The sequence below is a fragment of the Phocoena phocoena genome, chromosome 5, assembly GCF_963924675.1.
Source record: "Phocoena phocoena chromosome 5, mPhoPho1.1, whole genome shotgun sequence".
Lineage (NCBI taxonomy): Eukaryota > Metazoa > Chordata > Mammalia > Artiodactyla > Phocoenidae > Phocoena > Phocoena phocoena.
The window spans coordinates 32504768-32520527 of NC_089223.1; the positions used below are offsets into that span (position 1 = coordinate 32504768).

Below are 15760 nucleotides of genomic sequence, written 5' to 3' on the forward strand. Positions count from 1 at the left end.
ATGCTTGCAATAGGAACTATCAAGAATTCAGTTGCTGTGGTAGAGAATAAGGAGATGGATAGCATGCTTAGGTGGTTGGAAGTGACGTTTGAGCTGAAGTCTGGAGGCTGTGTGGGAGCAGCCAGGCGGCAAGCAGAGGGAATGGCAGGTGCAAGGGGCCTGTGGTGGGAAGCCCTGCTGGCAATCCAGGGACGTGGAGAAGGCCAGCGTGGTTTTGTAGGATAGTGAGATGAGCTAGGACCTTAGAAGCCATAGTGAGGAGGTTCGGTTTTAATTTCTTTAAGTGTAGGATGAGTTGTTAAAAGATTTTAAGCAGGGGCCAGCAAATCAAAAGACGTAAATTACATTTTTAAAGGGAATGCTTTGGTCACGGAGCACTCTTGGTTAGTTGTTGTCAGACTGAGGTATCTGGTCCCTTGGAGGTGCCTGAAGACTCTAAGTGGTACCTGGGCGTGGGGATAACTTTCAGAGAATCAGCTTCTAGATCCCCAGCATCCACATATTCTCCTAAAACTGATCTGTCTGAGGTCACAAGTTCTCCTTTTCCACCTCTTCTTTCGCAGTCTCACTTCTCCACTTTGCCAAACAAAGGCAGACCTCTCTCCGGGCCCCGATCCTGCTTTGTGCTTCATCTTGGGCAAAGGGACAATTTGAAGCATTGGTATCGGTTAGGAGAAAGTGATTTAATTCTGGATGATGAATTCCTTAGTAACTTTGGTGGTTTTCAGATCTTTCCTCTCTATAATATTGAAGGAGAATCCAATCTAATTGTCAGTCGTTAGACCATCAAAAAGTGATTTGTGGATAAAATCCTGAGGGAGTGTAGAGCGTATAGGGTCAGTGCTGTAACAAATCTCCTTCCATTCACATCTATTTATGTGAACAAGCTTTCTCACTGTTTACATTACAAAAAAAAAAGGGACAAGGAAAATAAGATTAAGTTGATGCTAATTAACCCTGTCTCATTCTAGCAGTAATAGTCGTATAAACCAATTGAGGGGAAAAAGTTCCATAAATCTCATTAAAGGATGCATTTGCAATAAAATTTGAATGCTTATGTTTAATTAACTATCAAAATTTGTAAAATTTGTTAGATCAGTTGTGTGCTAATAAAAATTATGATAATTCAGAAGAAAAAAATTTGACACTTAGACCCTGTGATCACAGGATATTTAAAAAACCCCTAGATCTCAATTTATACCCATAGTTTTATTGAAAAAGGCTTTGAACATAAAGCTCTATTAGGTTCAAATTCTTTGAGGGAATATCCAGCAATACAGGAATGCCTATCCGTATATTTTTTAAAATGAATAACGGTGGATATCATTATATAGTATTCAGATTCCTTTGAATATATTTTAAAAAGTGAGTTTTATTAAAAATGCCAATATTTATAATAGGCCAGAAATTGCATTCTTTGCAAACATTCAGATTCATAGTATAACATAAAAATTTTTTTTTTCTCCTTGACTTACATGTATGTTTTTTTTTTTAAGGGAAGTATAGTTGACTTACAGTGTGTTAATTTCTGCTGTACAGCAAAGTGATTCAGTTAGTACAGCATTTTGAATGTTGGAATTACTTAAATATACGGGGCAGATTTCAAAGTTTGTCACAATCCTATCTGAGTGTCTGGGAGCAAAAAGAGCTGAGAAATGCTGACGCTGGTGCCTGCTGAAGGTGGTGCGGACAGAGGGACGTGGAAAGTTCTGAGATGAATTTGGGTTGACTCAGTTGTGGAGAGTGAGAGAAAGAGGAACCATGGAGGGCTGCTCGGATTTGGCTGGAGCATCTGGGGTGACGATGACGGTGATGGGAAAGGTCTAGCGAGAGGGCAGTCAGGAGCTCTCCTTGGTTGTTCTAGGAATCTCAGGCTTGATGGGACACATCCTGTCCCGGGAAGATGCGGGTAGGCAGTTGAGGTGAGTGTGGAGCTAGGAAGGCAGGGCTGCATCTCCAGGGGCATTGTCCTGTGTGCCTTTGCATTGGTTTTCCTCTTTCAGAGGTGTACTTCTCTTCTTTCTTATTAATTAGAACTAGTTTCTATTCACCCATTTCCTGTCACAATTAAAGGTGTGAAGTAGATTTTATCCTTCACGCTCTTTTTTTTTTCTTTAATATTATTTATTTGGTTGCACCGGGTCTTAGTTGTGGCTCGTGGGCTCCTTAGTTGTAGTGTACATGTGGGATCTAGTTCCCTGATCAGAAATCGAACCCGGGCCCCCTGCGTCGGGAGTATGGAGTCTTATCCACCGCACCACGAGGGAAGTCTCCTTCGTGCTCTTTTGACACAGACGACCAGAGTGAGGATGTAGAGGTGAGGGGGAATTGAGTCAGCGGCTTTCAAACTTTTGGACAGTGACTCAGATGAAAGACACATTTTATATCATGATTACTTATTACCCACAGGCAGTATATGTGGATGTATGAATATGTACACGTGTGTTTATTTATTTATTTATAAAATAGCGCTTACCTTTGCTGCCTGTGGTGTACTGTATTTTCTATTTTCATTTTTTAAAAATTGTGGCAAAATATACATAACAGTTACCATTGTAGCCACTTTTAAGTGTGCAGTTCTGTGGCATTAAGTACATTCACATTGTTGTGTAGCCGTCACAACCACGGAACTTTTCTATTTCATTTTCTTTTGTTAAAAAAATGCTGGTTGCGACTACTGAATTGATTTCAAAACTCACAGTTTGGTCCACCCTGATTTATATGTTTTTTTTTTTTTTTTTTTTTTTTTTTTTTATGCATTACGCGGGCCTCTCACTGTTGTGGCCTCTCCCGTTGCGGAGCACAGGCTCCGGACGCGCAGGCTCAGCGGCCATGGCTCACGGGCCCAGCCGCTCCGCGGCATGTGGGATCTTCCCAGACCGGGGCACGAACCCGTGTCCCCTGCATCGGCAGGCGGACTCTCAACCACTGCGCCACCAGGGAAGCCCTGATTTATATGTTTTAATCTTCTCAATATCAAATATTCCAGTGTTTTCCTGTTATTTTATCCCTAGTCCCTTTCCTCTTAGCTGGACTTCCAAGCCTCTTGGGTTTTTTTTTTTTTTTGTTGTTGTCGTTGTTGAGGTTTTTTGCCTTTTGTGTAAAGATGATGATGAAGATTGGATGCTGCAACCAGAAAACCTTTGTGTCCATTTTCTGAAAATGTAGCTTCTGGTGTTCTCTCTGAGTCTAATGAATGAATTCTCTCTGAGTCTGATGTCCTGTGATGGGTCAGTCAGTCACCTAAGTACTTACTGTTCATTTACCTTCTACTGTGCAGTTGGGATTTTTAAAAAATGAAGATTTTAATACCTTCAAAGCTCATAGAATCTCTTGCTACTTTTAAATGAGGCCTTTTGCTTTAGCATAGATTTAGATTTACGGAAAAGCTGTAAAGATGGTACAGAGAATTCCCATTTACCCTTCACACAGTTTACCCCAGTGTTAATGCCTTATGTTACTGTGGTACATGGGTCACAACTAAGAAACCAACATGTGTACATTATGGTGAACTAAACTCCACACTTTATTCGGATTTCCCTGGTTTTTCCCTAATGTTCTCTTATCCAGGAGACCACATGTAGTTGTCATGTCTCAGGACCCTCTTGGTTGTGACAGTTTGTCAGACTTCCCTTGTTTTCGAAACCATGGCAGTTCTGAGGAGTTCATCCTTCAATTTGGGGTTGTCTGAGGTTTTTTCTCATGGTTAGATCGAGGTTATGGGTTTGGGGGAGGAAGGCCACAGTTATAAGTTGCCATTCTCCTCATATATCAAGGGTGTCGACTGTCAGCGTGACTTAACACTTCGATGCTGACCATGACCACCTGGCTGAGGTACTGTTTGTTAGCTCTCTCCACTAAAGTTCTTCTTTTCTTACCTTTTTCCATACTACACTCTTTGGAGGGAAGTCATTAAGTGGAATAAGCTCCACCTCCATAAATTATTTAGAATTCCTCTGTATGGAAGAGGTCTGTTCTCTCTCATTTATTGGTTTATTCAGTTATTTATTTACGTCATGGATATTTATTTTATACTTTGGGTTATAGGCCAAGACGAGGTTTGCCCTAAATGCCATTTATTCTTAACCTTATTTATGAAGTCATTAGTATCTCCTTACACATTTTTCAAACATTTTTGTGATTTTCATTTTAATTACTACCCTGCTACGCTAACCTTAATGATATTAAGGTGAACTTGAAGTCAGCACATATGAATTCCACAAAACGAATGCTCTGTCTCTGAGAGAACCCATGTAGAGGAACAGCTACTAACTTGGGAAATTTAGTTTGATTTAGATTTGATCGTAAAACAGAGTCTCAGTACGTCCTAGGAAAAGTGTCAGTGGCACTGACCTCTGTCACTGGAGAGAGTCTGGGCAGTGAAGGGGACTCTGTGTTTCCCGCCAGACTGGCCAAGGCGGGGTCCTGGCTGGACCACTGTAGATTCTGGGGCGCAGGGTTCTAGAGCAGCTTGCCTGTGATCTCAAACAGAGTTTGGAAAGCTTTTAGGGTAATTGGCCTCATTGAAGATTTTGTTTATACTATCTTGACTCCATCTTCTGTGAATGCTATGTAATTGTACTTGGTTGAATGCCAGAAAAGCAGTATTTGAAAAACGTTCTCCCCTCTCTCCTCTCCATCCTCATTTTTCTCTTGGGTGTTCTCACATATCAGCAGTAATCTGTTCCTCTGCTGAGAAAGAAAGATTGCTGTTGGGGATTCAGTGAGGGGAGCAAAGGAGAGCGAGCTGATTGCAGCTCTTCCTAGAGGTGACACTCTCTGGGAAGCTGGTCTGACTCTCTGGACGCATCTCCAAAAGGCCTTTTTGGGGTATATTTGTTAGAATGTGAAAAGTTTAAGCGTTGGCAAAGTATGAATAGTATATTAACTCTGCTTTTAAAATGGTGAGGTAAAAATCGTAAATACTGACCGGCCAGGGGGTGTCTGTGGAAGGTTTTTTATGTTTTTTTTTAATGTACTTTTATCTGATTGGTAGCGGCAGCAACATGTGTTCTCCTGAAACCGTTTTCGTCAGAACATGAAGAAAATCTCGTTAACCTTTCAGCAACATACTGAAAGTTGTAATTGCAGACAGAAGCGACTTAATCTTCAGGGAGCTTCCTTCTGGCAGTGAGTTATCTCAGAGCCCCCATGGGGAAGGGAATGACTTTCCACTTTTATTTGTTTCTCTTCAGAAATCGAAAGCTGTATTTTTAGCACAACGTTGAAGTTCCTTACGTGTTGATAGGATCGGGCATTTTTATTTATTTATTTTTTTGCGGTACGTGGGCCTCTCACTGCTGTGGCCTCTCCCGTTGCGGAGCACAGGCTCCAGACGCGCAGGCTCAGCGGCCATGGCTCACGGTCCCAGCCGCTCCGCGGCATGTGGGATCTTCCTGGACCGGGGCACGAACCCGTGTCCCCTGCATCGGCAGGCAGACTCTCAACCACTGCGCCACCAGGGAAGCCCGAATCGGGCATTTTTAACCTGAACTTGCCTCCCCAGGGCTGCATCCTGGACGCTCCTCTCTTCCCATCTGTCATTTCCCTGGGTGATGGCGCCTTCTGTCTTGGGTTTTTAAGGAGAGAGAAGGAACTTGAACTCGGTGGTACCTTCTGCCCAGGGGTTGTACCTGTGCAGTTGCCCAGCGAGCTCTCCTCTGCTTTCCGGTGCCGCCCAGTCAGTGTGTCCTGAACTGAGCTCCTGGGCTCAGTCCCCTCAGGTTCCCGGCCTCCCCCATGGCCCTCCCCGACCCCCCCCTTCGGCTGCTCCCCTGCCATAGCCCGGCCCCCACTGCTGGCCGGTGCGCCCCCCCCCCTCCGCCACCCCGTGCATTCATTTGCATAAGTCAGAAATCAGGACGCCCCTCGCCTCCTCTCATAGACCTCGTCCCCAGCGGGTCACCAGGTCTGGCTGCATCTTCTTCACATGGTCTCCTGCCTTGGTTTTACAGCTACCCCAGTCTGTTCTCCAGGTTCCGACCCAAGTGATGTATCTAAAGCATGTGCATCCTTGCTTGTCATTCCTCTTACAAGCAGCCTTACCTTCTGAGCATGGCACAGAGGCCACCTCTCCAGCCTCGCTTCCCCTCACGCACGGCCTCTCTCCCTCTCTCGTTGCTGAGACGCTCTTCTCTTCCCTGGCACACCTCTCACCTGACTAACTCCTTCCGTCCTGCTCCACACGCACCATGGCAGTTCTGCCGGCCCGGACGTTCACTCCTCTGTTTAAAATTGCCTTTCTCCGGATGCCCACCCACCTGTCTGAGTCTCAGTCAGCTGACCCCCCGGCACCTAATCCACTACCTAACACCTAGGAGAGGAGGTACTGAATGAAGCGATGCCCCCTCCTGTTTTTAAGTCTTTTAAATTGATTGCTTGTCATGCTTCACTTGCTCTTCATATCCAAGCACACAAACCATATTTGCCATTGAAACCACAGTACTGGTACTAGGATGAGGGGTTGTAGTTTTTAAATTGGGTCACTGCAGTTGGCGTGTTTTTAACGAGAATGGGTTATTAGCTCTATCTGTGTGTGCCCTGTGGAACCTTCTACAGGGTCATGTGGCCCCGAGAGGGGTGCAGTGAATGCGTTCAGTCGTGGTCTTTGTGGTCCTGACAGTGTGAAATGAATTTCCTTTGACTGTCATAGGGCTCATAATTTAGGTGTTGGCCTTAGCATACAAGCTTTTAAACAGGGTTCTTGGTATATATTAAATTTGTTAACCCACAAAACCCCTTTCAGACTTTCTTGGGTTGTGAAATTTCTAGCAAAGCTTTTGACACTTATATAATTAGTTAACCCTCAGTTGAAATCAATTAGAAAAATAGTATAATAGGATCAGAATCTTAATTCTGATTTTCACTGAAATTTTTACTTTTCCTGGATATATTTTTTTTACATACTCTGGAGTGATTAGGCTTGTGCTAATTTGTATCTTTATATGGAAAAGATATATTTGAACAACTTTCATAATTCCAGGTGTATTTTGAAGGTTAATTTAGAACAAAAACAGGCAAACCACTTCATTAATGTTGATATTCCAGAAACAAAAATGGGGAGTTGAAGTCTGGAGAGCTTGGGTGTGTTCTGTAAATGTGGCCACCCAGTGCCAGAACCTCAGCGTGGATTATGATAGACTTAGGGATGCCTTGAGGAGACGTGGCTAAACTCAGCACCGAAAGTCTGACCCTCAGCTGGCGTCCTTCCACAGGGCACTCAGTGGCCTGGCTGATCACTTACACACTTGTCACAGTATTGAACAGGGAAGTAACTGTGGAGTCCATGCAGTCAGGTGGGTGCTCTGAAGAAAGAGTGAGGCAGATTCAACAGCTCGGGAAGACTTGCCCACGGAAATTACCACATGGTCAAAAAGTGTATAAAACACTCGGAGAAGCTTATTTTAGACAAGAGAGAAGGTAGTGCTTTGAGCAAGAGAGAGACTTGGGTGTTTTGTCGCTGGAAACCCAACTTAGGTCTTAAGAGACAAGCTGACATTGTGGCTGTTTGGCCCTTCTTTATTGTGCTTTGGGTCGATGAGAGATAAAGGTACCCTAGGTGGAGCCCAAAGTATTGGCAGCAGTGTTGATTAGCTCTGTAAAGGTTTTCGAGACGTGTCGTGACACCAGGCTTCTTATTGCTTAAGAAGGGGGCAGAGCCTGGGATTTCAGGGTTCAAAGAAGAAATATGATTTCCCAAGGCAGTGTTCTCTGTCTAGGAACACCAATAATGAGATAATAGGGTCTCCTGGGAGCTTGTTACTCTCATTTAAGATGAATTGTCATCAAATTATGAGTTTGTTGTTAGAGTCTTCCACAGAGAAAATAGGACTCCAGAGTAACAGTGATCCCCCCCCACCCCCCGCCCCAATAAATGTAACAAAAGAACATTGGCACTTTACAAATGATTGCTGTGGTAGCCTGGACAGTATTTCTCAGATGTGCTCAATAAAGATGTTTTTGGAACCATTACTTTAGGGTTTGCCATTGCATCTACTTTGTAGATGATGCAAGAAAAAGTTTCATTTGCTACGTGTAGCCCTTCCCAATGCTTTCCCCCAAAGTAGTGGGAATGGATTTTTGAAAGGTCTGCTGTGAGCATGAAAATTCTTTGAATTAAAAAAAAAATTAAAAATTTATTGAGAAGTTTTAGTCATTTAAAAATGACTCACTGGTTATTCCTTTTTTTTTTTTTTTTTTTCTCCAGAAATCCTTTAATAAAATTCATGTTTCAGGAAGATGGCCGTGTTTACCTCCTGGTGTTTCTCTGCTCTATAGATACTTATCCCAGTCTGAGAAGCATGGGTTTAGGGCCATACCTGCTTTTTCCCTCACTCCAAGTCCTGTGGTTTCTACCCAGTTTGTCCAAGTAAACATGGCTCTGAAGGACATGAGGCTGTTGGGCTAAAACTAAACTTCTCCAGTAGAAAAGAGGATTTGCCACCTGTGGGATGTCCGGAGGAGCCCACGGCCGCTGTCGAAGGTAGTTCCCAGGGAGTATCTTCTGTAAAAGCGGAGGCACAACCTCTCGAGTTGACCTCTGTGAAAATGTGCACAGTAAGTAATCCACGTTGATGTCATACCTTGTACAACGGTGACGTTCAGGGTTATGGTGCCCTGTGGATGTTGGTTCCTTTAGCTGCCACTAAATTATTGATAATAGGTGAAGTCCAGTTTGAATAACATGCAACAGTGTTCCAGTTGATAGTCACGGCAGGTGTGTGTATGTACTGTGAATTTTTTGTGAAGTAATTCTTCTGGGAACGTGATTAATCTTTATCTCTCAAAATCAGGCCATGTTAATCCAATTAATCCATTCAAAACTGGATTTAAGTCATTGCCCTTGTACTTTATGGTTTACAGAGTACTTTCACATGCATTGTCCTTAAAAAAACAGGTGGATATGTGCTGGTATTCTCATTTTATAGATGAGGAATGAGTTCATAAAGGCAAAACAGTTTCAGATCACAGAGCTGTGTGGTGGCAGGACAGGCACATAAGTTGAGGTGTCCCCTGCCTAGATATGCTTGTCTACCTTGTCTCTAAAGTGGAATAGGTTAGAAGACCATTTTCACAACTAGATATACTGGTACCTGCTTTCTGCAGAAGGAGACTAAGTTGAAGAGTGATAGGTGAAAACAATTGAATTCTCTGGTGAGCTTTAGTAGTGGGGGGTTCCTGGGAAACCCCTGAAAAAAATGAGCATGGCTCTCGTAAGACAGACCCGAGCTGGGTCTTCAGTAACCCTTTACGGGGTGCTAGACGCCTTCTTCAGTTTACACTATTTCTGGGTGTTGCATACCCACTGACTGTCAGCTGCATAGCTTTTGGAATGGTCTGCAAAGTTCAAATCTGGAATTTTAGGATTATTTGTGGAACATACGCCACTGTCATGTGTGCTGAGAGGTTGCCCTCTGTCCTGGATGGACGTGCTATCCTGTTAGCTTGCTTTGCTTTGTGATTAGATATTTTCAGCTTCAGGTAACAGAAAACCCTGACCCAACCAGCTGAAACAATAAAGAATGTATTATGTCACCTAACAAGAAGCCGGGAGCAGGGTGGTGCTGGCTTGGTTTGCTGAGCAGGTGGGTGTCAGCACCGGGCAGCCGGGTCTTTCCCACCTGTCTGTGCTGCTGGCTGCCGGTCCTGCCCAGCTCCCCCCGGGCCTCACGGCCTCCGGCCGCCCGCTTGAACATCCATGGACAGCCTAGGACAACCTTCCTCCTGTGCCTCTTTTTCAGGAGCGCCCCTCAGCGACTTCCGCTTACGCCTCACACGTCAACATGGGTCCACGCTCACCCTGAACCCCTCCCCGGCCGAGGGCTTGGTGGGGCCACTGGATTGGCAGCGTTTACCCCAGCCCTGGGGAGTGGTGCTCTCCGCACACTGCAGGGGAGAGGGGGAATGAGGGGCAGGCCGGCTGCAGTAGTGCCACCAGCTGTCACTTGTGCCCAGTGCGGAGTGGAGGGGCTAGGGCGGCGTTTCTCAAAGCACAGTCCTGGAACCAGCAGAGTCAGCACCACCGGGGAACCTGTTAGGCTGGCTTCCAGACCCCACCCCAGGCCCAGCTTAATCAGGAGCTCCAGGGGAGGAGCCTGCGAGCTGCTTTCACAGGCCCTCCTGGGGATTCTGATGTGGCTCAAGTCCAGACTTGGATGCCATTGGTCCAGGATGAGGCATCTAAGGGAGCACATTTCAAAATCCACCTTTGGCTGAAGGTGGAATAATGAGATGCAGAAATGGGCTTGGAGGTGAAGCAGCGGGTGGCAGTTGGGAGACAGGCTGTGCTCAGTGCGGCTCCTGGTTGCTGGCCCGGGATTTGAGCCAACCGAGGACTCCTGCATTCCTCTCATGGGACCAGCCTTCCGCCAGCCGATCCGATTTTCCTAAATGAGCTCTGTCCGGGGTGGGGGTGGGTTCCCCCCGTCGGGGTCCACTGTCCCCCAGCAGGCCATCGAGGTCGGCTTCCAGGGAGAACTGAGGAACTTTCTCTGGGATAATTCATTCATTATAAGGGAAGTGAGTCTGGCAAGAAACCTTGGCCCAGGAACAGAAAGTCTCAGTTATGGGATGGGAGTGGGCCACTGGCAGTACAGGGTGTGTGTATACTCGGGTCTGCCTCCTGGCCCAGCTCCCTCTGGGCACGTGGCTGTGTGTGTGTGTGTGAGTGTGAGTCTGTAGGGGGCTTGTTGGGGCAAGACAAAGGATACTACTTCAGTAAAAACTGAAGGAAATGGGGCTTCCCTGGTGGCGCAGTGGTTGGGAGTCTGCCTGCCGACGCAGGGGACGTGGGTTCGTGCCCCGGTCCAGGAAGATCCCACATGCCGCGGAGCGGCTGGGCCCATGAGCCATGGCTGCTGAGCATGCGTGTCCGGAGCCTGTGCTCCGCAACGGGAGAGGCCACAACAGCGAGAGGCCCGCGTACCACAAAAAAAAAAAAAAAAAAAAAAAACCTGAAAGAATGTTCTAAAGGTTCTGTGAGGAGCTGGGGTGGGCGGGAGCAGCACACTGAAGGGCACTTGCACATCCTGCCTGACCTTCCCCCCTCCCCACTGGGTCAGGGGTGCTGGCCTGGCCGCAGGAGCGGGGCTGGTGCCCAGGGGTGGGTGGGAGCTGGAGAGAAGGGAGACAATTGGGACCAGGGCCTGGGCTGGCTGAGCCTGCCTTGTGCTCCCCAAGCGGGCCACAGACGGGGATTCCCTGGGGCTCTTTCGTGGTGCAGTGGGAGTGTCTGCCAGCGGCAGGGGTAGGACGGAGGAGGGCAGGAGGAAGAAGCCCAAGTTCAAGTGTGCTGTGTTAGTTTCCCAGGGCTGCCATAACACAGTACCACAAACGGGGTGGCGTAAAACAACAAAAATGTTTTCTCTCAGTTCTCGAGGCCAAGGTGTTGGCTGCTCTCCCTTTGAAACCCGCAGGGAATCCCTCGTTGCCTCCTCTTAGCTTCTGTTGCTTCTCCGGTGTCTTTCGTGTCCCTTGGCTTGCAGCCACACGCCAACACCTCTGCCTTTGCCACACATGCCGCTCTCCCTGTGTGTCTCCGTGTCTTCACACGGCTGTCTTCTTAAAAGGACGCCAGTCGTATTGTGTCAGGGGCCCGCCCTACCCCAGTATGGCCTGATCTTAACTAATTATGTCTGCAGCAACCCTGTTTCTAAGTCAGGTCACATTCTGAGGTCTGAGGTAGGACTTCAGCACGTCATCTTAGGTGGACACGATTCAACCTATTACATACAGAGACTCATCTGTGAGCCCTTTGAGGGTCCCCTCACGTGCTTCCCCTGCTCTCCCCGAACTCTGGGGCTCCCAGGAAGTAACTTTGGGTGTTGGACTGGCTGGGCGTTTTCATTCTGAGAGCTGCACTTACTGGTCACACAGCTTTGGGTTGCCAGGGCGCCAGGGACAGCGTTAGGGCCCATGGGTTTTCTTACCGACTCATTGAGCCTGGCCTTTTGGTCGAATGGGTTTTATTTCTAAATTATTTCTTTGTGTATCTGTAAGAGCATATCCATGGGAATTCTTTATTTACACAAAAGTGTGGGCGCCGGGGACAAGTATTTTTTATGATTTTTTTTTTTTTAACTTGTGGGAAATAAGTGGGAAGGTTGAAGAATATTTCGGTATACACTGAAGTTTAGCAAACAGGCAAAGCCTTGAAATCAAACCACAGTCCTTTGGTTAGAATTCAGAAAAATACAACTACTGAAAATGCTGCCAGGCCGTGTGTGCCGTGTCGGGGCTGCATGTGGAAGTATCAGTATCTTAAACTTGCTTCATTCCCAGTTTAAACCCAGCAAGTGAATCCTTGTGGGTTGACACACATGCTGAAGCACATCCCTGTGAGCCATTCGTCGGTTTGGAGGGAGAATCCTTTTGTTCTTCCCTGGAAATGCTTGAATCCAGATGAGTCTCTTTCTGCCTCCGTAGGTTTGGACTGCAATGATCTGGGTGTCTGATAGTGCCAACAGTGAGGCATAGCTGCTGTTACTGTGGGTTTTTTTTTTTTTTTAATAAATTCGTTTATTTATTTTTGGCTGCGTCGGGTCTTCGTTGCTGCACGCGGGCTTTCTCTAGTTGCGGCGAGTGGCGGCTACTCTTCGTTGCAGTGCGTGGACTTCTCATTGTGGTGGCTTCTCTCGTTGCGGAGCGTGGGCTCTAGGCGCGCGGGCTCAGTTGTTGTGGCTTGCGGGCACTAGAGCACAGGCTCAGTAGTCGTGGCCTACGGGCTTAGTTGCTCCGCGGCGTGTGGGATCTTCCCGGACCAGGGCTTGAACCGTGTCCCCTGCATTGGCACGTGGATTCTTAACCACTGTGCCACCAGGGAAGCCCTACTGTGGGTTTTAATACTTCATCCATCAGTCTGCTTTCAGGTGGATGGATGTCCCATCCAAATTGCCTGTTGATTTGACTTTCATGTAACTTTAATTAGCAGATTCATGTTTTGGGAACATGTGATCTGTGATCTTGAAATTGGTTATGGTTGGCGTAATTCTTGGGTAATTAGGCGCTTTCACAGTGACTCCTCCAGTCATTAGAGGGCTGGGGTAATTTGAGGTTGAAATGTGAGAGCGAGGTGGAGAAAGCCCTTGCACTCTAGCCCTTAATCTTTTAATCCATTTAACCTGGGTTGTAAATTCAGGCTTCGTTTTAATTTGAAATGTGTTTAGGTAGTTGGGAACGGGTTTCATTAATTCACCACATTTAGACCATAATTAAGGGAGGTTATTCCTAATTGCCTAAACTCCTTAAAGTTACCGTGGGTACAGTAAGGGTCCATTAAAAGCATGTTGCTCCCCGTTGGAAACCGAAATTCCAGGTTGAAAAAGTGAGCTGACAGTTAAAGGGAACAGGCACGACGAAAACAAAACCCAGTTCAGAGGTGTGTGCTGGGCATTGTTTTTGTGAGTTCAGACGTGTATTTGTGGCATATGGAGTAGGGTTCATGGACGCACAGATATCAAGTAACCTGGTCTCTTGTTGAGTTTAAGGACCATCTCTCACTTAAATGCACAACAGTATCTACATTTTCTTTTCTTTTTATTTCTGCTTTTGAATTGGGGCTAAAGGGGAAACTGGAGAAGGAGAGAGATGCTTCAGGAGACCTGCACACCTGTAATATTGACTAATAAAAGGAGAGAAGGGGAGAAGTAAGTAGAATAGGAAACTGGAGCAAGAAAAAGAACAGCTAGAGGACCTGGATTGCATGCATTTTTTTTTTTTTTTTTTTTTTTTTGTCTATGCCCTCCCCTCAACTTTGGGATTTTGACCAGGTAGATGTGGTTATAGGTTTTAATAGTATGAAGTTAGATCTCCAGTCTTTTGTATTGTTTTCTCAGTGATCCATGTCAGTTTTCTGTCCCTCTGTAAGTAAAATCCTTCAGGAGGTTGGTAAAAATCACTTTTATTCGTGTAAATCTGTTTAGGGACAACTTTAAATATTTTGTTGCGTTAGTTACTTTATTCCAGTTTGTATGGTCTGTGCATTTATTTCTTTTTAAAACATAGTAAAAGTCCTCCATACACATTTAATATAGTTAATCTCTGTATTACTTTTTAGTAGTACAGGTGGTCTCTGACTTACAGTAGTTCAGTTTACGATTTTTCAGCTTTACAATGTTGCCAAAGTGATACGCATTCAGGACTTCCCTGGTGGCGCAGTGGTTGAGAATCCGCCTGCCAATGCAGGGGACATGGGTTCAAGCCCTGAAGATCCCACATGCCATGGAGCAGCTAAGCCCGTGCGCCACAACTACTGAGCCTGCGCTCTAGAGCCTGCGAGCCACAACTCCTGAGCCCACGTGCCACAGCTACTGAAGCCCATGTGCCTAGAGCCTGTGCTCTGCAACAAGAGAAGCCACCGCAATGAGAAGCCTGCACACTGCAACGAAGAGTAGCCCCTGCTCGCCACAACTAGAGAAAGCCTGCATACAACAATGAAGACCCAATGCAGCCAAAAATTTAAAAAAAAAAAAAAAAAAAAGTGATACGCATTCAGTAGGAATTGTACTTGGAGTTTTGAATTTGCATCTTTTCTCGGGCTAGTGATCAGAGGTACGAATCACTCTTGTGATGCTGGGCAGGGCAGCCGGAGCTCCCACCAACCCCGCCATCATGAGGGGAAACAGCCGATACAGACAGCCATTCTGTGCCCAGACACCCATTCTGCTCCCCACTTTCAGCACAGTATTCCATCAATTACATGAGATACTCAATATTTTATTATAAAATAGACTTTGTGTTAGATGATTTTGCTCAACTGTCGGCTACTCTAAGTGTTCTCATCCATTTAAGGTAGGCTGGGCTAAGCTGACAGTTGGTGGGTTAGGTGTATTGCGTTTTCGACTTACGATATTTTCAACTTAGGATGGGTTTGTCTGGATGTAACCCCATGGGAAGTAGAGGAACATCTGTACTTTTGTAGAGTACTGCTTTTTTGTAGAGTACTTTCTTTTTAAGGTTTCTTTTGGTTTCCCAAATAAGGATTTTTAGTATCTAAGAATTATTTATGCTATTATAGTATGTGAGTTTTCTAAACTTACATAGCTTTTGGAGGCTGTCCCGGTGAGAGCTGTGAAGTAAGATGTGAGACTCAGGTGGAGATGGGAAGGATGAACAGAGGGAGGCAGGGCGTTTTTCCCATCCTCAAGGTAGTTAGTAGCCTAGGGGCTGGAAGATGTGCTTGGAGCCAGACCTTCTGGGTTTGGATCTCACTTCCTACTTATTAACAAGTTGCCAAAACTCTGTGCCTCAGTTTCCCCTTCCCTCAAATGTGGGTATTATGAATAGTACCTGCTGCAGTTTGTTGTAAGAATTAAGTAAATACACGTAAGGTGTTTAGAACAGTGCTGCACACGTAAGCACTCCAATATTACCTGCTGCGAGATCGAGAAGGTTGTCCTCGTTTTAGTTGCACCTGCCGTATAACATCAAGGGACCGTGCTCTGGCCTGCACCTGCCCCTTCTCCAGGGAGAATCCTTTTTTTAGGAATTGTTGCGTTTGAGAAGCCAGTAGTAGTGCGGCTAAGGCCGCAAGCTCAGAGTTTGAACCCGATCTCTGGCTTTACCAGCTATGTGATCTTGAGACTCAGTTTTCTCATCTGTAAAATCGGGACAGTGATACTAAATACTTCACAGTCACAGGATTGCGTGAGGATTAAAAAGGTTACGTGTAAAGGAAGCTCTTCAGAGTGGAATATGCAGCACATATCAAAGTGTGTGTATGCTTTAAAGAAATTATACTCTGTGTCTTAAGGAAACAGTAGGC

At 45.9% G+C, this 15760-nt stretch overlaps 1 protein-coding gene across 1 annotated transcript in view; it reads left to right on the top strand.

Moving 5' to 3' along the window:
- Positions 1-15760, top strand: part of TMEM131L (transmembrane 131 like) — a 161526-nt gene that overhangs the window by 10481 nt on the left and 135285 nt on the right. The gene's annotated exons all lie outside the window — the stretch shown is intronic.